The following is a 14,745-nucleotide window of genomic DNA, read 5'->3' on the forward strand; positions in this document are numbered from 1 at the left end:
CCCGGGTGTAGGGAATACCAGTACTGTGATCACTGAAGCAAGTTGTCTGACTTCGATATGACCCTACGCTGCTGGTATGTGTCTCGTAAGTGAAGCGGCGTGTTGTAGTCATCATCACCTGTCCACTTCCCGCAGAACATATTCGCTTCTCCATCTTTGTCCGCACATAATCATCCAATCTTCCATCCCCGCTAAGGCACCCCCCTCTTCCGAAACCCAAGCACTAACAATGGCAGAACCGAGCAGCGTCCACCGAAAGAGTTGCTGGAATTCGCTCCCCATAGAGGTAATCAAGCTCATTGTTCTGCGTGTGGACAATCTCAGTACCATGCCGCTCGCCGCGTGCTCGTCGGGGTTGTACCGTTTACTCAAAGCGGGCCGGAGCTTTTTAAGCCAGCTCCTTGCTTGCTGATGCCGTCTGATCTTTAGAAACGGCGTGTCACGCAGCATAACGATCGTAGGGTGGCGAGCATCAACCCCCTTGACTGCGATCTGTTCCCCGTCACCCTCAACTACATTAACGGTATGTACTGGGTCGGCATGAACACGTCTTGGATGGTGCTCGTCGACGGTCGCGGCAGCTTGATGCTCGTGGAGGTCTACACCCGGAGAGTGATCCCCCTTCCTTCGATTAACACTTCACTGCTTTGGCACCGCGGCCCAGAATACTCAGAATCTTACAGTACCCAACATGATACAAAGTTTGATTTGCTCAAGGTTGTAATCTGCCAAGTGTTGGGGAACGTAGTAATTTCAAAAAATTTCCTACGCACACGCAAGATCATGGTGATGCATAGCAACGAGAGGGGAGAGTGTTGTCCACGTACCCTCGTAGACCGAAAGCGGAAGCGTTATCACAACGCGGTTGATGTAGTCGTACGTCTTCACGATCCGACCGTTCAAGTACCGAACGCACGGCACCTCCGAGTTCAGCACACGTTCAGCTCGATGACGTCCCTCGAACTCCGATCCAGCAGAGTGTTGAGGGAGAGTTTCGTCAGCACGACAGCATGGTGACGACGATGATGTTCTACTGACGCAGGGCTTCGCCTAAGCTCCGCAACGATATTATCGAGGTGTAATATGGTGGAGGGGGGCACCGCACACGGCTAAAATATCATATATCAATTGTGTGTAGAGGTGCCCCCTGCCCCCGTATATAAAGGAGCAAGGGGGAGGCCGGCTGCCTTTGGGCGCGCCAAGGAGAGGGGGGAGTCCTCCTCCCAGTAGGAGTAGGACTCCCCTTTCCTAGTCCAACTAGGAAGAGAGGGGGGAAGGAAAGAGAGGGAGAGGGAGAGGGAAAGAGGGGCTGCGCCCCCCTCCCCTAGTCCAATTCGGAGTCCTCATGGGAGGGGGCACGCCACCTCCTGGCTGCTGCCCTCTCTCTTCCCTCAAGGCCCACTAAGGCCCAATACTTCCCCGGGGGGTTCCGGTAACCCCTCCGGCACTCCGGTTTTATCCGAAACTTCTCTGGAACACTTCCGGTGTCCGAATATAGTCGTCCAATATATCAATCTTTATGTCTCGACCATTTCTAGACTCCTCGTCATGTCCGTGATCACATCCGGGACTCCGAACAACCTTCAGTACATCAAAACATATAAACTCATAATATAACTGTCATCGTAACTTTAAGCGTGCGGACCCTACGGGTTCGAGAACTATGTAGACATGACCGAGACACCTCTCCGGTCAATAACCAATAGCGGAACCTAGATGCTCATATTGGTTCCTACATATTCTACGAAGATCTTTATCGGTCAGACCGCATAACAACATACGTTGTTCCCTTTGTCATCGGTATGTTACTTGCCCGAGATTCGATCGTCGGTATCTCGATACCTAGTTCAATCTCGTTACCGGCAAGTCTCTTTACTCGTTCCGTAATACATCATCCCGCAACTAACTCATTAGTCACAATGCTTGCAAGGCTTATAGTGATGTGCATTACTGAGTGGGCCCAGAGATACCTCTCCGACAATCGGAGTGACAAATCCTAATCTCGAAATACGCCAACCCAACAAGTACCTTTGGAGACACCTGTAGAGCACCTTCATAATCACCCATTTAAGTTGTGACGTTTGGTAGCACACAAAGTGTTCCTCCGGTAAACGGGAGTTGCATAATCTCATAGTCATAGGAACATGTATAAGTCATGAAGAAAGCAATAACAACATACTAAACGATCGGGTGCTAAGCTAACGGAATGGGTCAAGTCAATCACGTCATTCTCCTAATGAGGTGATCCCGTTAATCAAATGACAACTCATGTCTATGGCTAGGAAACATAACCATCTTTGATTAACGAGCTAGTCAAGTAGAGGCATACTAGTGACACACTGTTTGTCTATGTATTCACACATGTATTATGTTTCCGGTTAATACAATTCTAGCATGAATAATAAACATTTATCATGATATAAGGAAATAAATAATACTTTATTATTGCCTCTAGGGCATATTTCCTTTAGTCTCCCACTGGCACTAGAGGCAATAATCTAGATTACACAGTAATGATTCTTACACCCATGGAGTCTTGGTGCTGATCATGTTTTGCTCGTGGAAGAGGCTTAGTCAATGGGTCTGCAACATTCAGATCCGTATGTATCTTGCAAATTTCTATGTCTCCCACCTGGGCTAAATCCCGGATGGAATTGAAGCGTCTTTTGATGTGCTTGGTTCTCTTGTGAAATCTGGATTCCTTTGCTAAGGCAATTGCACCAGTATTGTCACAAAAGACTTTCATTGGTCCCGATGCACTAGGTATGACACCTAGATCGGATATGAACTCCTTCATCCAGACTCCTTCATTTGCTGCTTCCGAAGCAGCTATGTACTCCGCTTCACACGTAGATCCCGCCACGACACTTTGCTTAGAACTGCACCAACTGACAGCTCCACCGTTCAATGTAAATACGTATCCGGTTTGCGATTTAGAATCGTCCGGATCAGTGTCAAAGCTTGCATCAACGTAACCACTTACGATGAGCTCTTTGTCACCTCCATAAACGAGAAACATATCCTTAGTCCTTTTCAGGTATTTCAGGATGTTCTTGACCGCTGTCCAGTGATCCACTCCTGGATTACTTTCGTACCTCCCTGCTAAACTTATAGCAAGGCACAAATCAGGTCTGGTACACAGCATTGCATACATGATAGAGCCTATGGATGAAGCATAGGGAACATCTTTCATCTTCTCTCTATCTTCTGCAGTGGTCGGGCATTGAGTCTTACTCAATCTCACACCTTGTAGTACAGGCAAGAACCCTTTCTTTGCTTGATCCATTTTGAACTTCTTCAAAACATTGTCAAGGTATGTGCTTTGTGAAAGTCCAATTAAGCGTCTTGATCTATCTCTATAGATCTTAATGCCTAATATATATGCAGCTTCACCGAGGTCTTTCATTGAAAAACTCTTATTCAAGTATCCCTTTATGCTATCCAGAAATTCTATATAATTTCCAATCAGCAATATGTCATCCACATATAATATCAGAAATGCTACTGAGCTCCCACTCACTTTCTTGTAAATCAAGGCTTCTCCAAAAGTCTGTATAAAACCAAATGCTTTGATCACACTATCAAAGCGTTTATTCCAACTCCGAGAGGCTTGCACTAGTCCATAAATGGATCGCTGGAGCTTGCACACTTTGTTAGCTACCTTTGGATCGACAAAACCTTCCGGTTGCATCATATACAACTCTTCTTCCAGAAATCCATTCAGGAATACAGTTTTGACATCCATTTGCCAAATTTCATAATCATAAAATGCGGCAATTGCTAACATGATTCGGACAGACTTAAGCATCGCTACGGGTGAGAAGGTCTCATCGTAGTCAATCCCTTGAACTTGTCGAAAACCTTTCGCAACAAGTCGAGCTTTATAGACAGTAACATTACCATCAGCGTCAGTCTTCTTCTTGAAGATCCATTTATTTTCAATGGCTTGCCGACCATCGGGCAAGTCAACCAAAGTCCATACTTTGTTCTCATATATGGATCCCATCTCGGATTTCATGGCTTCAAGCCATTTTGCGAAATCTGGGCTCACCATCGCTTCTTCATAGTTCGTAGGTTCGTCATGGTCTAGTAACATAACCTCCAGAACAGGATTACCGTACCACTCTGGTGCGGATCTTGATCTAGTTGACCTACGAGGTTCAGTAATAACTTGATCTGAAGTTTCATGATCATTATCATTAACTTCCTCACTAATTGTTGTAGGTGTCGCAGAAACTGATTTCTGTGATGATCTACTTTCCAATAAGGGAGCAGGTACAGTTACCTCATCAAGTTCTACTTTCCTCCCACTCACTTCTTTCGAGAGAAACTCCTTCTCTAGAAAGGATCCATTCTTAGCAACGAATATCTTGCCTTCGGATCTGTGATAGAAGGTGTACCCAACAGTCTCCTTTGGGTATCCTATGAAGACACATTTCTCCGATTTAGGTTCGAGCTTATCAGGTTGAAGTTTCTTCACATAAGCATCGCAACCCCAAACTTTAAGATACGACAACTTTGGTTTCTTGCCAAACCATAGTTCATAAGGCGTCGTCTCAACGGATTTCGATGGTGTCCTATTTAGAGTGAATGCAGCCGTCTCTAAAGCATAACCCCAAAACGATAGCGGTAAATCAGTAAGAGACATCATAGATCACACCATATCTAATAAAGTACGATTACGACGTTCGGACACACCATTACGCTGTGGTGTTCCAGGTGGCGTGAGTTGCGAAACTATTCCGCATTGTTTCAAATATAGGCCAAACTCGTAACTCAAATATTCTCCTCCATGATCTGATCGTAGAAACTTTATTTTCTTGTTACGATGATTTTCAACTTCACTCTGAAATTCTTTGAACTTTTCAAATGTTTCAGACTTATGTTTCATTAAGTAGATATACCCATATCTTCTCAAATCATCTGTGAAGGTGAGAAAATAACGATATCCGCCACGAGCCTCAATATTCATCGGACCACATACATCTGTATGTATGATTTCCAATAAATCTGTTGCTCTCTCCATAGTTCCGGAGAACGGTGTTTTAGTCATCTTGCCCATGAGGCACGGTTCGCAAGTACCAAGTGATTCATAATCAAGTGATTCCAAAAGTGCATCAGTATGGAGTTTCTTCATGCGCTTTACACCGATATGACCTAAACGGCAGTGCCACAAATAAGTTGCACTGTCATTATCAACTCTGCATCTTTGGCTTCAACATTATGAATATGTGTGTCACTAATATCGAGATTCATTAAAAATAGACCACTCTTCAAGGGTGCATGACCATAAAAGATATTATTCATATAAATAGAACAACCATTATTCTCTGATTTAAATGAATAACCATCTCGCATTAAACAAGATCCAGATATAATGTTCATGCTCAACGCTGTCACCAAATAACAATTATTTAGGTCTAATACTAATCCCGAAGGTAGATGTAGAGGTAGCGTGCCGACGGCGATCACATCGACTTTGGAACCATTTCCCACGCACATCGTCACCTCGTCCTTAGCCCATCTTCGCTCAATCCGTAGCCCTGTTTCGAGTTGCAAATATTAGCAACAGAACCAGTATCAAATACCCAGGTGCTACTGCGAGCATTAGTAAGGTACACATCAATAACATGTATATCACATATACCTTTGTTAACCTTGCCATCCTTCTTATCCGCCAAATAGTTGGGGCAGTTCCGCTTCCAGTGACCAGTCTGCTTACAGTAGAAGCACTCAGTTTCAGGCTTAGGTCCAGACTTGGATTTCTTCTCCTGAACAGCAACTTGCTTGCTGTTCTTCTTGAAGTTCCCCTTCTTCTTCCCTTTGCCCTTTTTCTTGAAACTACTGGTTTTACTGACCATCAACACTTGATGCTCCTTTTTGATTTCTACCTCCGCTGCCTTTAGCATTGCGAAGAGCTCGGGAATTGTCTTATTCATCCCTTGCATGTTCTAGTTCATCACGAAGCTCTTATAGCTTGGTGGCAGTGATTGAAGAATTCGGTCAATGACGCTATCATTCGGAAGATTAACTCCCAGTTGAATCAAGTGATTATTATACCCAGACATTTTGAGTATATGCTCACTGATAGAACTATTCTCTTCCATCTTGCAGCTATAGAACTTATTGGAGACTTCATATCTCTCAATCCGGGCATTTGCTTGAAATATTAACTTCAGCTCCTGGAACATCTCATATGCTCCATGACGTTCAAAACGTCGTTGAAGACGCGGTTCTAAGCCGTAAAGCATGGCACACTGAACAGTTGAGTAGTCATCAGCTTTGCTCTGCCAGACGTTCATAACTTCTGGTGTTGCTCTTGCAGGAGGCCTGGCACCTAGCGGTGCTTCCAGGACGTAATTCTTCTGTGCAGCAATGAGGATAATCCTCAAGTTACGGACCCAGTCCATGTAATTGCTACCATCATCTTTCAACTTTGCTTTATCAAGGAACGCATTAAAATTCAACGAAACAACAGCTCGGGCCATATATCTACAATTAACATAGACAAGCAAGATACTATCAGGTACTAAGTTCATGATAAATTCAAGTTCAATTAATCATATTACTTAAGAACTCCCACTTAGATAGACATCCCTCTCATCATCTAAGTGATTACGTGATCCAAATCAACTAAACCATGTCCGATCATCACGTGAGATGGAGTAGTTTCAATGGTGAACATCACTATGTTGATCATATCTACTATATGATTCACGCTCGACCTTTCGGTCTCCGTGTCCCGAGGCCATATCTGCATATGCTAGGCTCGTCAAGTTTAACCTGAGTATTCCGCGTGTGCAACTGTTTTGCACCCGTTGTATTTGAACGTAGAGCCTATCACACCCGATCATCACGTGGTGTCTCAGCACGAAGAACTTTTGCAACGGTGCATACTTAGGGAGAACACTTTTATCTTGAAATTTTAGTGAGAGATCATCTTATAATGCTACCGTCAATCAAAGCAAGCTAAGATGCATAAAAGATTAACATCACATGCAATCAATATAAGTGATATGATATGGCCATCATCATCTTGTGCTTGTGATCTCCATCTCCGAAGCACCGTCATGATCACCATCGTCACCGGCGCGACACCTTGATCTCCATCGTAGTATCGTTGTCGTCTCGCCAACTTATTGCTTTTACGACTATCGCTACCGCTTAGTGATAAAGTAAAACAATTACATGGCGATTGCATTGCATACAATAAAGCGACAACCATATGGCTCCTGCCAGTTGCCGATAACTCGGTTACAAAACATGATCATCTCATACAATAAAATATAGCATCATGTCTTGACCATATCACATCACAACATGCCCTGCAAAAACAAGTTAGACGTCCTCTACTTTGTTGTTGCAAGTTATACGTGGCTGCTACGGGCTTAGCAAGAACCGTTCTCACCTACGCATCAAAACCACAACGATAGTTTGTCAAGTTGGTGCTGTTTTAACCTTCGCAAGGACCGGGCGTAGCCACACTCGGTTCAACTAAAGTGAGTGAGACAGACACCCGCCAGTCACCTTTAAGCAACGAGTGCTCCCAACGGTGAAACCAGTCTCACGTAAGCGTACGCGTAATATCGGTCCGGGCCGCTTCATCTCACAATACTGCTGAACCAAAGTATGACATGCTGGTAAGCAGTATGACTTATATCGCCCGAAACTCACTTGTGTTCTACTCGTGCATAGCATCAACGCATAAAACCAGGCTCGGATGCCACTGTTGGGGAACGTAGTAATTTCAAAAAAATTCCTACGCACACGCAAGCTCATGGTGATGCATAGCAACGAGAGGGGAGAGTGTTGTCCACGTACCCTCGTAGACAGAAAGCGGAAGCGTTATCACAACGCGGTTGATGTAGTCGTACGTCTTCACGATCCGACCGATCAAGTACCGAACGCATGACACCTCCGAGTTCAGCACACGTTCAGCTCGATGACGTCCCTCGAACTCCGATCCAGGCGAATGTTGAGGGAGAGTTTCGTCAGCACAACGGCGTGGTGACGATGATGATGTTCTACCGACACAGGGCTTCGCCTAAGCTCCGCAACGATATTATCGAGGTGTAATATGGTGGAGGGGGGCACCGCACACGGCTAAAATATCGTATATCAATTGTGTGTAGAGGTGCCCCCTGCCCCCGTATATAAAGGAGCAAGGGGGAGGCCGGCTACCTTTGGGCGTGCCAAGGAGAGGGGGGAGTCCTCCTCCTAGTAGGAGTAGGACTCCCCTTTCCTAGTCGAACTAGGAAGAGAGGGGGGGAAGGAAAGAGAGGGAGAGGGAGAGGGAAAGAGGGGCTGCGCCCCCCTCCCCTAGTCCAATTCGGACTCCTCATGGGAGGGGGCGCGCCACCTCCTGGCTGCTGCCCTCTCTCTCCCCTCAAGGCCCACTAAGGCCCAATACTTCCCCGGGGGGTTCCGGTAACCCCTCCGGCACTCCGGTTTTATCCGAAACTTCTCCGGAACACTTCCGGTGTCCGCATATAGTCGTCCAATATATCAATCTTTATGTCTCGACAATTTCGAGACTCCTCGTCATGTCCGTGATCACATCCGGCTCCGAACAACTTTCGGTACATCAAAACATATAAACTCATAATATAACTGTCATCGTAACTTTAAGCGTGCGGACCCTACGGGTTCGAGAACTATGTACACATGACCAAGACACCTCTCCGGTCAATAACCAATAGTGGAACCTAGATGCTCATATTGGTTCCTACATATTCTACGAAGATCTTTATCGGTCAGACCGCATAACAACATACGTTGTTCCCTTTGTCATCGGTATGTTACTTGCCCGAGATTCGATCGTCGGTATCTCGATAGCTAGTTCAATCTCGTTACCGGCAGGTCTCTTTACTCGTTCCGTAATACATCATCCCGCAACTAACTCATTAGTCACAATGCTTGCAAGGCTTATAGTGATGTGCATTACTAAGTGGGCCCAGAGATACCTCTCCGACAATCGGAGTGACAAATCCTAATCTCGAAATATGCCAACCCAACAAGTACCTTTGGAGACACATGTAGAGCACCTTTATAATCACCCATTTACGTTGTGACGTTTGGTAGCACACAAAGTGTTCCTCCGGTAAACGGGAGTTGCATAATCTCATAGTCATAGGAACATGTATAAGTCATGAAGAAAGCAATAGCAACATACTAAACGATCGGGTGCTAAGCTAACGGAATGGGTCAAGTCAATCACGTCATTCTCCTAATGAGGTGATCCCATTAATCAAATGACAACTCATGTCTATGGCTAGGAAACATAACCATCTTTGATTAACGAGCTAGTCAAGTAGAGGCATACTAGTGACACACTGTTTGTCTATGTATTCACACATGTATTATGTTTCCGGTTAATACAATTCTAGCATGAATAATAAAAATTTATCATGATATAAGGAAATAAATAATACTTTATTATTGCCTCTAGGGCATATTTCCTTCACCAAGTGCCCACAAGATCTCGAATTATAAAGACTTTAGGCTAATTGCGTTCTTCAACCGCGGTCTCGCCTATCTGACAGGTCACTGCGGTAAGTGGATAAATCTGCACGTCCGTCGTAGGATCATACATCCTCCATGGTTCTCTGATGCCATTGAACACAAGGTTTACGCTGTCGACTCCTTCTATGGCTGGACGTATTGCTGGCCTACTCCAGTCATCGCTACAAACGGTTGTTACAGCAGTATGTTACTTCCTATGATATCATGATGGCTTGCTTATATTACTGTCAACATTTACTGAAAAATATTCATGCTCATAAAATGTTGTTCTTAAGGTTGACTACATCAAGAGCCCTTTTTTATTTGACTCCAACTTTTTTTAGGGTTATTTGACTCCAACTTGATATGATGTTGTAGGCCGCCTGGTGTCCCTACCCTTCTTAATCCCAGAACCTTTCAAAGAAAAGCGGCATGGCAGATGCAGGTGGTTCCTTGCTCGATCAGACGACGGCGAACGATTGATGATCGTTCGCATGTACCGGACCTGTTGTTTCGTGGAATACAATCACAGTCACTGCAAGGTCTTTGAGCAGGATCCCAGCTTCTCTCGGCCTTCAGGAATTTTTGAATGGAGGTTGGTAAGTAGCCTTGGTAAATGCTCTCTATTTGTCGGACTAAATTATCCGATTAACCAGGAGATAACCGACGGCAAGGATCATGATGGCAGCGCGGTTTCGTTCATCAGGCAAAACTGTGTGTACACAGCGTACCATGCGTCTATGCATGCACCATACCCTGATATGTGTTACCACGCTCTACAGCCCAAAGTAGGAGAGAGGGTCGCAAGTATCAGACTTCGACCTGCTGGCTGGAGTTTCCCCCGTCAGGCACCCATCTGGTTCAAGCCGTCAGCCAATCTCCACAGCTTAATAAATAGTAACGTCTAACAGAGCCAGTTAGTTAGATGCGTACACTTGGTGTAGTAGGATCATTATTTAGTTTGAGGCATACACTTGTTCTTTTTTCGTAGCCCTTTTGTAATGATGGCTGATGTTTGGTTTGGAAGAGAGAGATGCGTCTTCACTCTTCTGGCCTGCTTACTGCTTCTGTTGCACCCCCAGCCCTGGTTGCTGTTGCTGCTGTTTTCAATGTACAATCAGTAGTATATTTCGTGTGTTGGTTGAATAAATGTGTTGTTAGAATGACAAACACAATGTTTTGGAAGTCGTGGCACGGTTCGATCCTTTAGTGCCCCGTATCGTCTGTAGCGCATACTATTTTTCGTACGGAACACATTTTCCACTTGTTGATAACATGCAGCCAACAGATGAAGGCCCAATAGAGAAGCCCATAATTAACTGGAAGGGAGGCTCTCATATGAATCCGGCCCACGTACATGCTCATGGTCCCCTAAACATAAAAAAGTAAATAAATAAATAAAGCTAAATGCTCATGCACCAGTTCTTTAAATTCACGATTTAACAGGAGGATATTATTTCATATGATAGTGTCGTTACATTCAGTCGATATTATTCTTCGGCAAAGATAGCGACCAGTCTTCTTTCTCCCAGTATTTTCTTCCTGCAACCAGCGGACCCATGCAAATCATAGTCAACGTCGTAAATAGATCCGGTCCATTTTTATTTTTCAATAAGAATGTCCAACCCAGCCCAGCACATTGGCGACAACACTTTATCCTCCGCCTTGGTGCGCTCGCCGCGGCGCCGCCTTCCGGGCCTGTCAACATAGTTTTCTTTGAAACGGTCCCTGTCAACATAGTGAATCGGGAGAGGACTGTAGTTGTGAGTATGATAGTACGGACCCACCAGGTCCACTCCCGAACACAAGCAAGCGCCTCTTTTACTACTCAGATGAACCCCTCGTTTTTTTCTCTAATCCACCCTGCTGATATCTGGGACCCACATCATTTTCAACGTATAGTCAATTAACGACAGAATTGCACAACTTTTTTTAGTAGTAATTCGGAGGTGTAGGCTATAAACTGGGTTGTGCGGTCTGTGTGCCCGTCTAACAACTTGACCAGCTCAGCAGTTTTTTCTTTGGGAAAATAGGTAGCCCAGTATTTCTTTTTGAAGAATACCCAAGCTAGGCCTATTTGTTTTCTCCGACTTACTGGGTCGCAAATCTTTCAAGACGAGGAGGGATGCATTCCGGCCTGGCCAAAGAGTATGGTTAGTGTCTGTTAAAAGTAATATCAAAAGGGGTTGAAAAACCCAAAAAAATATAGCAAATGGGATATTAGTTTCTTTTTTTGTTTTTGTTCTTCACTGATATCTTATACTCCATCCGTCCCAAAATTATTGTCTTAGATTAGTCTAGATACGGATGTATCTAATACCAAAATGTGACTTGATACATCCGTATTTAGACAAATCTAAGACAAGAATTTTGGGACGAAGGGAATATTTCATTCGATTTAACATGACATAGTACTAATTTATTTTTAAATTTGTTTTAGTATGGCTACTAATTTTTGGATTAAGAATATTTTGTTCCCTAGCAAAAATTTGTGAATTTTCAAAATTTCCCACATATTTAGTTAATTATTTTAACCCTGGTACTCACCAGAAAATGGGCAGCAATTCTAAAAATGGAAAACGGGCTGCAATAAATTCCATATGAATTAGAAAATGAGGAAAAATAATAAAAATAATAGCAAATGGGCTGTACAAGCCACAGATTTCGAGGTTGACTTGTTTACGCAAGGCTTTGTCAGTCAACACACGATTCTAGCAGCAGTGACTATTGGATGTCCATCCAACGGCCGACGTGCTTCTTCAATCTCTGATCTTCCTGCTCCAGCTGCCTAAACTAGCGCCGGCGGGACTGCTTGCTCCCTCCTCTTGTGGCCCACTGTGATGCCACGCAGGCTTCCCCGGCCCACCCTACTCCCTCCGCTGGCCTGGCCGCACGCAATCAACTGCCTCCTTATTACGCGAAAAAATGATTCCTCCCATTGACATCTGGGGCGCACCGGTTGGGAGGCTGACCTGTGGGCCTACTAAGTTGACGCGTACGCAGGGCTTGTCAACTTAGTCAACAAACGATTCTAGTAGCAGTAACCGTTGGATTTGAATCAAACTGTCCTGCTGCTTCTTCAATCGCTGCTCTTCTTGCACCAGCCGCCCAAACCAGCGCCGGCAAGAACGCCTGCTCCTGCCTCAAGTGGCCGGCTGTGCTGCCATTGAGGCCTCACCGCCCCCTACTACTCCCATTGCTAGCCAGGCCCTGCGGCGACGGCAGCCTCACACCGCAGCCGAACCAGTGAACCCTCGTACTCCTCTCCACGTGGGCATCCACTACCGCGTCTTCCCCGGCTCCGCGTCGTTCCCTTCCTAGGCCTCGCCGTCGTCCACCGCCTTGGTGCTCTCGGCGCGGCGTGGTCAATGTGGTCAACGACTGACTTCTATCGGAAGAGTACTGTACGTGGAGAGGCTGACAGCTGGATCCACGGCCGCAGCAAGGTCCACGGCCACGACCCAGTTTTTTTGTGATTTGCCAAGTAAGTTGCTTTGTCAGGCCTGTTGGCCTGCAAATCTTTCAAGACGAGGAGAGCTTCATTCGGCTGGCCGAGAAAATGGCCTATCAGTAATGAGAAATGGCCTGTACATTTTTAAAACACATCAAATCGACAATTAGTTTCAAATTTCTTTTTTTCATTTCGAGATTTTAAATTGCATTGATTTTTACGCATGGACAATTTGTCAGATTTTATATTAATATATATTTATTTTTAAAATCAGTTTGAATGTGACTCAAAATATCTGGATTAAAAACAGTTCGGACCGCACCGAAATATGCAAAATTTCGTATAATTTTTTAACCGTGGCCAGAATATGGGCTGTAATGCTAACAAAAAGAATATGGGCTCCAAAAAAACCTTAAGAATTAGCAAATGAGCTGTAAATTATTAGAAATAATGGCAGATGGGCTGTATGCTCTTTTCCAAAGATTTGAGGCTTTCCTAAAAAAGGTTGACGCACAAGCAGTGACTGTTGGATGTCCATCCAACGGCCGTCGTTTTTCTTCAATCTCTGCTCTTCCTGCTCCAGCCGTTCAAACAAGTGCCGGCAGGACTGCCTGCTCCCTCCTCCCCGCGGTCAGCTGTGCTGCCGCGCAGGCCTCACCACCCCACCGTACTCCCATAGATGGCCTAGCCATCTCTCTACTCACCCACACCTGCTGTTATTCTCCGGCGACGGCAGACTCAAACCAGTAAACCCTCGTACAGTCGTACTCTTCCCTGGAGAGGCTGACAGCTGGGTCCACAGCCGCAGCAAGGAAGTGCCTCCTTATTATGCGCAAAATAATTATTCCTCCACCTGACAGGAGGGACCCACCGGACGGGCCACCGTATTTTGCGAAAAAACGTTTCCCCCTGACTGCTGGGACCCACCAGCTACATCTTTACATGCAAGAAGGTGCGTCCGAGAAAAAAAAATTGATTCGCCCCCTGACTGCTGGGACCCACCAGCTACATCTTCGCACGCAAGGAAGTGCCTCACAGTCGGGACCCACCTGGTCGAAGCGTACGTAGAGTTGTCATTCTGGTCGCGAATGTAACATCCCAAATTTCCAATTTGGAATGTTATACATAGATCATCATTGCATGTCATGTTTTCATTGCATTTTGACAAATCCTCGATAAATCCTAAGCAACTCAAGGACCCTCGGAGAGAGTTGGGGATTTTCCGAATTATTTTTTTAATTAATTTTTTCAACGAGGATTGTGGTTTTAATTATTTTTCTCTCCGGAAAATATTTCATTTTAAATAAACGAGAGGAGAAAATATGACTTCTCCAAAACATTTGAAATACTGGAGGAAAAATGTTAAAATCATTATTTGGAATTTATTTGGATTTTATTTGCAATTTTTATTGCATTAAAAATATTGCATGTTTTCAAAATATTTATTTTTGATTTTAAGAAAATGTTCACCTTATTCTAGATTTTCTAACTAGATGGGCAAAAATTATTTCATATTTTTCTGATTCTTATTTATTTTTCTACGCAATATTTTCCGCGGAACTTTAAAAAAAAGCCTGCGCTGACTAGGCCAACGGCCCAGCCGACGGCCCGCCCGCGGCCTCTCCTCCTCCCGCACGGGACCTCGCCGCCCGAGTCCGGCCGCCGCACGACACCGCCGGCCGACCCCTTCCCCAAGTCGCCGCCGGCCCCCCTCCTTAAATACCCCCCCTCTCTTCTCTCCTCACCCCGCCGCCGCCGCCCGCCCGCATCTCGCCCGTCGCCGCCGCCGGTTG

Source organism: Triticum aestivum, chromosome 5D (assembly GCF_018294505.1).
Source record: "Triticum aestivum cultivar Chinese Spring chromosome 5D, IWGSC CS RefSeq v2.1, whole genome shotgun sequence".
In the NCBI taxonomy this organism is placed as follows: domain Eukaryota; kingdom Viridiplantae; phylum Streptophyta; class Magnoliopsida; order Poales; family Poaceae; genus Triticum; species Triticum aestivum.